This window comes from Sorex fumeus, unplaced genomic scaffold (assembly GCF_029834395.1).
Source record: "Sorex fumeus unplaced genomic scaffold, SorFum_2.1 ptg000010l, whole genome shotgun sequence".
Taxonomy (NCBI): domain Eukaryota; kingdom Metazoa; phylum Chordata; class Mammalia; order Eulipotyphla; family Soricidae; genus Sorex; species Sorex fumeus.
This window is the reverse complement of record NW_026606067.1, coordinates 6788402-6796656: the sequence shown is the minus strand read 5'-3', so window position 1 is coordinate 6796656 and position 8255 is coordinate 6788402.

The following is an 8255-nucleotide window of genomic DNA, read 5'->3' as shown; positions in this document are numbered from 1 at the left end:
TATTTATGACCAAGTTCATGTTGACAAGGACACTGACACCACTGATGCCACTTTTGTTGCATGTTCTGAAGAACAGTTCTTCTCCAGTGTCAAAATTGGCGTGATATGATTGATGCCTTCTCATTTCGGTCAGACCAATGATGTCGTGCTTAATCTTTCGTGCTTGTACCCTCAGATCCTTGATGGATGCATCCAATGCCAGCATATGTGCATTGAAAATACAGACAGTTATTTTTGTCCTTCTTTGTTTTGGCAGCCTAGGTCGGCCCTGAGATTTTATCAGCCTCTCCTTCCTCATCCATCTTAACGTTGCCATATTGGTGGCTCTTTTGTGGTCAGGGGAATAAGACCCATTGTATTTACTGGTTTTGGCATATCAAATACACCACGGACAGCTTGCCAGGCTCTGCCATGTGGGCGAAACACTCTCGGTTGCTTTCCAGACTTGCTGAGAAGGATAGAGGCTTTTAGGACGCCTCTAATCATCTTTGAAGGTGTTCCCATGGTTCAAACCATATTTTAATGCAATCAAATATGGTGCGGTAATCTTGTAATAAGTGTTTTATGATGGGTCTGGAAAGCATCGTGGAGCATGTCAGCGGCTGGGTAGTGGAGGTAGTGGAGTTAATGGAGGTCTGCCGGGCTGCTGGGAGCAGGCTGAGGGTCTCTGTTCCTGGGTCCATTGTGCCTGGAGTCTGAGGTCACAGAATTCCACTTCCCTCCCTCTGTGGGGTTTCACTTGTGCGTGAGTGTTGGCCTGAGTGTCCAGAAAGGTTCTGGAGTGTGTCGGCAGCTGGGTAGTGGAGGTAGTGGAGGTAATGGAGGTCTGCCATATTAAAATAATATTTTAAAAATGTTATTTAAAAATAATAAAAGTGCTAAGTTTACCCCATGTGCAATTATAAGCATATAATTGATAAAGAGGCAGTAGAAACAAAAACAAAACCAGTAAACTTTGATAAGAAAAAGTTTACTTAAGGATTTCAAAGTGACAATAGGAAAAAGAAGAGGTACTAAAACAAGTAAATTGGTGGGATTTTCTTACAGCAATGCAATTTTATTTTCAAACAAAACAAAAGTACAAAAAGTAGTGCTGGTGGATTAGAATCCAATATACAGTTAATTTTTGTAGGCTTCTAGGGAAGTAGTTATATGGTCATAAAAAACAAGAAAGTTATAGTAACTAGAATGTGAATTATTCATGCCCGAGTCACCTGGTTATTAAAGAATGTCACCTACTTTCAAGAAATATTTTATTTAAAAATTAGCTTTATGTGGCTTTTGGAACAATTCTACTAATGCCAATAAAGAAAGCTGTATAAAAACATAACAGAGTTTTAATTCTATGAAATATTGTGAAAGGAATATAAGAAATAAGGGAATTTGCAAAACCCTATGAACTTTGACGTTTACTGAGGGACCAGAATTTACTAAATTCTTGCCAAGTCCAAGTTAGGGTCACAGCTGGTAAGTTCTATTGAAACAAATACAAGTCTGGAGAGCACGACTGAAATGTTCCTATGACTATCCCCTGGGAATAGCTAACATGCACTTGCTGACCATCATCCTTCTCACTGTGTGGGCTTCCTGTGCCCAAGGACAAGGTAAGTTGAAAACAGATATAAGAATACTATATTGTATTATTTATTTGCATGTTTCTAAAACTTGAAGGAACTGAGGGAGCAGAAACCTCTTTTTAAACTGATAATGGAGAATATATTTGTAAGAAACATATCTCATATTTATGCCAGGGGAGTGTAACATCACTTATGTATTCTCTCTCTTGACGTCCACAACAAGAAACACTACTTAATAATTTTCTTTGTTTTTGCATGTTGGGAGGCACACCCTGTGATTCTTAGGGACAAATTCTAACTTGACATTCAGGAATCAATCCTCATGATGCCAGGGATCAACCCCATGTCATCCACATGTCAGGCAAACACCCTAAGCACTGTACTATCACTCTGACCCCCACAAGTGCTTAACATTTGGCGATATAGAAATACCCTCACAAATCCTTTAGAAATATGTCTCAAAATATGTACTTCATTCAAATTGTGTTAAGGTTTGTTGTTGTATGAATACTCTTTCCATTGGGGGCACAGAGACAGAACCATGAGTAGAATTCCAAAAATGCCTGGAGACCTGCAAGCTCGTTCTGGAATGGCAGGGTGAAGAAGTGTCCCACGACCTCTTTAATTTATTATACTATATACTCACATCTAGTGCACTCAGTACAAAGAAATCATTGGCAGGGAAAAGGGGTTACGAGGAGGTACAGCAGGACATCAAAACATACATTGTTCTGTCATGTGTGCAAGCCCAGTGGTCGCACTCTCCAGAGAGGAATGCAAGGCCAAGCAGTCTGACACCATGAACTGCAGCTCCTTTTACCTGGAGTGATAAGGGGATGTGAGAGAATGTCTACATCCCAAAGCTGAGCTGGGTTAGGGATCTGTGAGAAAGGGAAGATTGTTTCTATGTAATACTAAGAGCTAAAAGGCAGCCAGGGGAAAAGATGTTAACCCTTTCCAAACCAGTCCAGAAACAGGAGTCATGGCTCGCCAATTTCATGGGGCCTGTGTTCCTGCCTGCTTGCAGGTCAGTCCCCGCGGACCCAGCCTACCAAATCTGGTTGGGCACCAACAGTTGTTATTCAGCTCATTAATACTTAACCTTTGGGAGTGATATATTTTTATACACTTTCATACACAAATATTTGTTCAGATTCATAAGTCAAACTCATGAAGTCAACAAATATGTAGTTAATATGGTTTTTAATTACACCTTAATAAATTAGAGATGGGGAGAGAGAGAGAGAGTGAGAAAGAGAGTGAAAGAGAAGCAAACTGTTTTTCGTACTAATATACCAAAGCCTAAAAGAGTACATAAGTATGACAGGCTAAGTGATGAGGGTGGGGGCATTGAATGTGGAGGGTGAAAGGGATACTGGGGATATTGGAAATTGGTGCTGGGAAGTGTACACTAGTGGAGACATGGGTGTTGGAAGATTGAAACCCAGTCATGAACAACTTTGCAATTGTCCATTTCCTAGTGATTCAATACAATTTTTTAGATAAAATGTAAAAACAAACAAACCCTGTCCTCCCATTGTTCATCAATTTGCTCAAGCGGGCCCAGTAACGTCTCTTATCAAGTAAAATGAAAGGCTCCAGTAAATAACAATAAATTATAGTTTAAATTTCAGGGTTCACCAGCAAACATAAAGTAAATGAAGTAATTTAATAGCATTAATATATCATATTTTCTGCTTATAAAATTTCACTTTTATAGTAAAATGTATATTGTTAGCTACCACTGAACGTGATCTTTCTACATTGAGAAAATACAATTTTATAATGTTAATAGTTTCTGAAGCCTATCGTTCACATAGTCTTTAAGATATCATTCATACAATTACATAGTAAAGTAAGTAAAGGCCTTCCCGTTGATCGTCGATTTGCTCGAGCGGGCCCAGTAACGTCTCCATTGGAGACTTTGTTGTTACTGTGTCTGGCATATCGAATACTCTCGGTAGCTTGCCGGGCTCTCCGAGAGGGGCGGAGGAATCGAACTCGGGTCGGCCATGTTGGCCGCTTGTAAGGCGAACGCCCTACCCGCTGTGCTATCGCTCCAGCCTAAAGGCCCTCCCGCTGATCGTCGATTTGCTCGAGCGGGCCCAGTAACGTCTCCATTGGAGACTTTGTTGTTACTGTGTCTGGCATATCGAATACTCTCGGTAGCTTGCCAGGGCTCTCCGAGAGGGGCGGAGGAATCAAACTCGGGTCGGCCATGTTGGCTGCGTGCAAGGCAGATGCCCTACCCGCTGTGCTATCGCAAATTCCACTTCGCAGAATTTTCATTTTGAAATTTTCTTGAAGTGTCTTTTTCACTTTGAAAATCAATTGCTCTCATTACTAATTATAAATAAAGCATCTAATGTTGTTTATGATAATATCATTTATGAATAAAGTCTGAATTACTATGATTTATTCCTATGTTTATAAGGCTTGGTTTTAATAATTAGCATAATTTTCTGCATGCAGAACTTTTGTCTACTATTCTGTCTATATTTCGGTAATCTTTTCATGAACAACAATAATAACATCCACAGAATATAAAGCTTCTTTTTTTCCAGTTTAAAGTTCTACTTCATCAGCAAATTCTTTCTACAAGTAGCCCTTGAGCTGTATGCCTTTTAGGCTTTGGGTACACACATATTTCTCAAGCAAAGAAAGGGATCCACCTACTTGAAGAATAGTTGTGAGGATGTAGGCCTCTTTGTGTTTTGAACAAGCCGGGGTTGAATTGTTCCTCTCAAAATTCAAATGTTCCTATGATACAGTTCAGTAGAATTCAAGCCTTGCATATGTAAGGTGCCAGGTTTTGGTCTCCACTACAGCCAAAATGAACAGAGAATAAGTAAAAGCCATTGTGGAAGATAAGGGAGAGAGCTCAAAGGGTTCAAAGGGCTGGACCACGTGCCATGGATTTAGTCTCTGCCACCAGATGGCTTCTCTAGGACCGTCTGTATAGTTCTGGTGGCCCCTTTCACCAGCCAGTCCTAGTAGGCCAAGCATTGAACCACCAGACCTACATACTTGGGACAGGTGATGCCAAGCATGACCCCAGGTCCTGAGTTCTATGTAGGAGGCATGATCTCCCCACCCAATTCTATTTGGATATTCTTACTCCTAGGGATTTACAACGTGTGTGGGTACAGAATTAGGTCTTCAAGGTGGTAATTAAGATAAACACAATAACAACAAGTCTCATGATGGAGACGTTACTGGGCCCGCTCGAGCAAATCGATGAACAACAGGAGGACAGTGACAGTGACAGTGAATTAAGATAAAACATTTCAAGACACATAGTGAGGTAATAACAAAGGTCTATAGTTAACAGAATGGGAGAAATGATATACATAACTGAATTGGGAAGGGGATAAGTGAGACTCCAATAAGTGACTTCAAAATAAATTGACTTTTTACAGTGTGGACAGTAATAATAAAAAATTGTTTTACCATCTTCCAAGCACATATATTCATATGCATATAGTCATATAGACTGACTTGAAAGAACTGAAACATCATGAGGTCATCAAATACAACTGTACTCCTTTTGCTTTGGTGGGATGGGTTCACATACAACTGTGATCAGACTTTATTCCTGACTATGTGCTCACGGGTCACTCCTGGTGAGGCTAGCAAGAAAAAAATAAGGTATGCCAGGGATCCGACCTTGGTCAACTGCATACAAGACAAGCAACACAAGATCCAGATTGTTCCAGTTTTCAGATCATCGTGTAGTAGAATAATGAAGCCACATAAATTGTAAGTTCATTAAAATAAATATTAAAATTAAATAGAATATCTGTTCTCATAAAATACTATTTATTTCCTTAGGAGGAACTTGTGACTTTCCCAAAATAAAACATGGAAACATATATAATGAAAATAGATATGAGCATCTGTTCCCAGTTGCTGTTGGAAAATACATCTACTATTCCTGTGTAGAGAGCTTTGCAGCTACAAAACAGTCAGTCTGGACACGAATAGAGTGTACAGCAGAAGGATGGCCCCAGATCCACAGTGCCTCAGTGAGTAACACCCCTCTTATTTTCTGAAGGAACCAGGGTGTTCAGTGAGCAGAGAGCAATGTTAAATGGGGCCACAGAGATATGGGGGAAGGGCTGGAGGAGCTCAAAAAGACATTTTATTTTATGAAAGTTCTTTTAGCATGAAATATGTAAAACAAACCAATAACTTACAGATGCTATAGACTATAAGTTCGTCAATTTGGTTTTTTTCCATTCTGGAGAAGCCAGTATTCTCTTTTGAACATCTCTCTCTCTCTCTCTCTCTCTCTCTCTCTCTCATTTTTCTTTCTGTCTTTAACTTTCTCTCCCCTATATTTCTTAAATTTTTGCAAATAAATTAATGAATCATTTCATTTGAAATGCTAATGAGAATAATATCAAATGCCAAAAAGTTAGACAGACATTTGAAATTGTATTAAAATTTTACCTAACACGTGGTTTTTCTTCGTTTTTCTTTTTTTGATATTTTTTATAAAAGACCTATGATATACAATGTTGAGTTTTAGGTATATAATAATTTCCAATAGCAACCTCACCACCAGTGTCAACCTCCCTCTACCAGTGTTCCCATATTCCCGCCGCATCCCAATCACCACCTCATCCTCACCTGTCATAAGTGTCAGAGGCACGTTACATAGTTTCAGTGATTGCTGCTTAGATGTCCTGCTTTCATTGTTGTTGAGTTTGTGTTTGAGATCTATGGATGACTCTACCACTCAGCCAAATCACCAGTATGACTCAAGCCCTGATACTTGTTCACTGCTACTTTCCATTCTCTTCGTTCCCTCTTGATTTCTGCCTTTGTCTCTAAACACTCAGGTCTCAGGTGATTTAGGCATCTCCCTTTTACTATAATACATATCATCAATCAGAGATCATTCTGTGTTTGTCTTTCCTTTGGCTTACTTCTTCCTACACAATATCTTACAGTTCCAATCAGTTTGCACAAATTGTATGATTTAATCATTCCTTACAGCTGGGTGGTATTTCAGATGTTTATATACTACATTTTCATAATACTTTCAATGTTATTAGAACCCTAGATTAATTCCATATTTTAGCCATTGTACTGATTGCAGCAATGAATAACGGTGTGCATATGTCTTCTTGAGAGAGTGTTTCTGTGTCCTGGGAGTAGATGCCCAACAGTGGTTTTGTTGGGTCCTAAAGCAGGCCAATTTTAAGTTTACTGAGATCTCTCCATACTGTTTTCCACAGGGTTTGTACCAGAAAACATTTCCACCAGTAGTGGATCAATTTTCTTTTTCATCACATCTCCAACAACACAGATTGTTCCCAGTGTTTTTGATATGTGCTATTCTCACTGGTCTATTATGCTATCTCATTGCCATCTTGATTTGGCTTTCTCTGATGAGAAGTGATGCTGAGAATTTCTTCAGAAGTGATTCTTCATTGACTTCTCTGTTCTCAGAGGACACAGGAACACTCTCACCTATAGTCTGGGGTTATTTTGTGCCAAGGCTCCTCAGTGTTTTCCCATGTACATCCAAGTATGGGGCACTGTATGTGCTACATCCCTTTGATCTACATATGCAGTACTCAAAAGATTATTTCCTTCTTTGTTAGCTAAAGGACCTTTATTTTATTTGATTTAATATTTTTCATATTTTAATAAGCTGATGTTTTATATTTTTACCTTTATAGAAATACGATTTTTCAATAGTATATTTAACATTTTTTACTGCTTGGTTTGAGGGATTTTGGCCACACATGTCTGTGCTATGCCATCATTCCTGATGATGCTCAAGGGACTATCTTTGGTACAGGAGATTGAGCAGGGGTTATCTGAGAGCACTTTTTTCCCTATCACCAGTGCAGAAGAAGAAAAAGGGAAGGAGATAAAGTCGTAGAGGAGACAAAGATTAACGTTATCACCTACTCTAGAAAGTATTTAGATCATTAAGTGAGACAAAGCAGAAACTTTTTAATGTCTAAAAAAGTTAAGGGGTGTAAATAGTTCATAAATACAAATGAAGATTAATTAAATTACATATAAGTTTGTTTTGTATTGCTTGTTATTAATAATTGGCTGAAAATGATCAATACATTTTTCTTAGAGGAAAGTGTTTGAAGATTGAAGATTGTTGTATTTCACCCAGGATCCAATAAGTCCTTCCATAAGAGATTAGTAACATGTTGCTAAAGGTTGAGCCTGTGTGCATATATATATATAGTTGTGTGTATGTTTGTTTATAAATATATTAACCCCCTAACATGGGTTGCCTTCTGCTTTAAACCTCATCAAATGTGGTGTGGTACTCTTGGTATATTGGTGGTGTAAAGTATGAGATGCTACGTATTCATAGCAGCCCTGTCTACGAATAGCTTTATCCTGGCAGTGGTTAAGTTCTGGAAGTTTTTAGCTGCAGGGCTGATTCCATTGTGGGGGAATGAAACTCACCCACTCCTCCTCTGGTTTTGCCCTAATAAAACAGCCTAGCACGGGGTCAGGAGCCATATCTATGGCATATATTTCTGAATTTATGTATTAAGTTTGAAAACATAATTTTTTATTAATAGTGAGACATCATGAGGTACAGTTGCAGACTTACACAATTTTGTGCTTGGGTTTCAATTATACAATGATCAAATACCCATCCTTCCACCGGTGCCCATTTCCCATGATCACGGA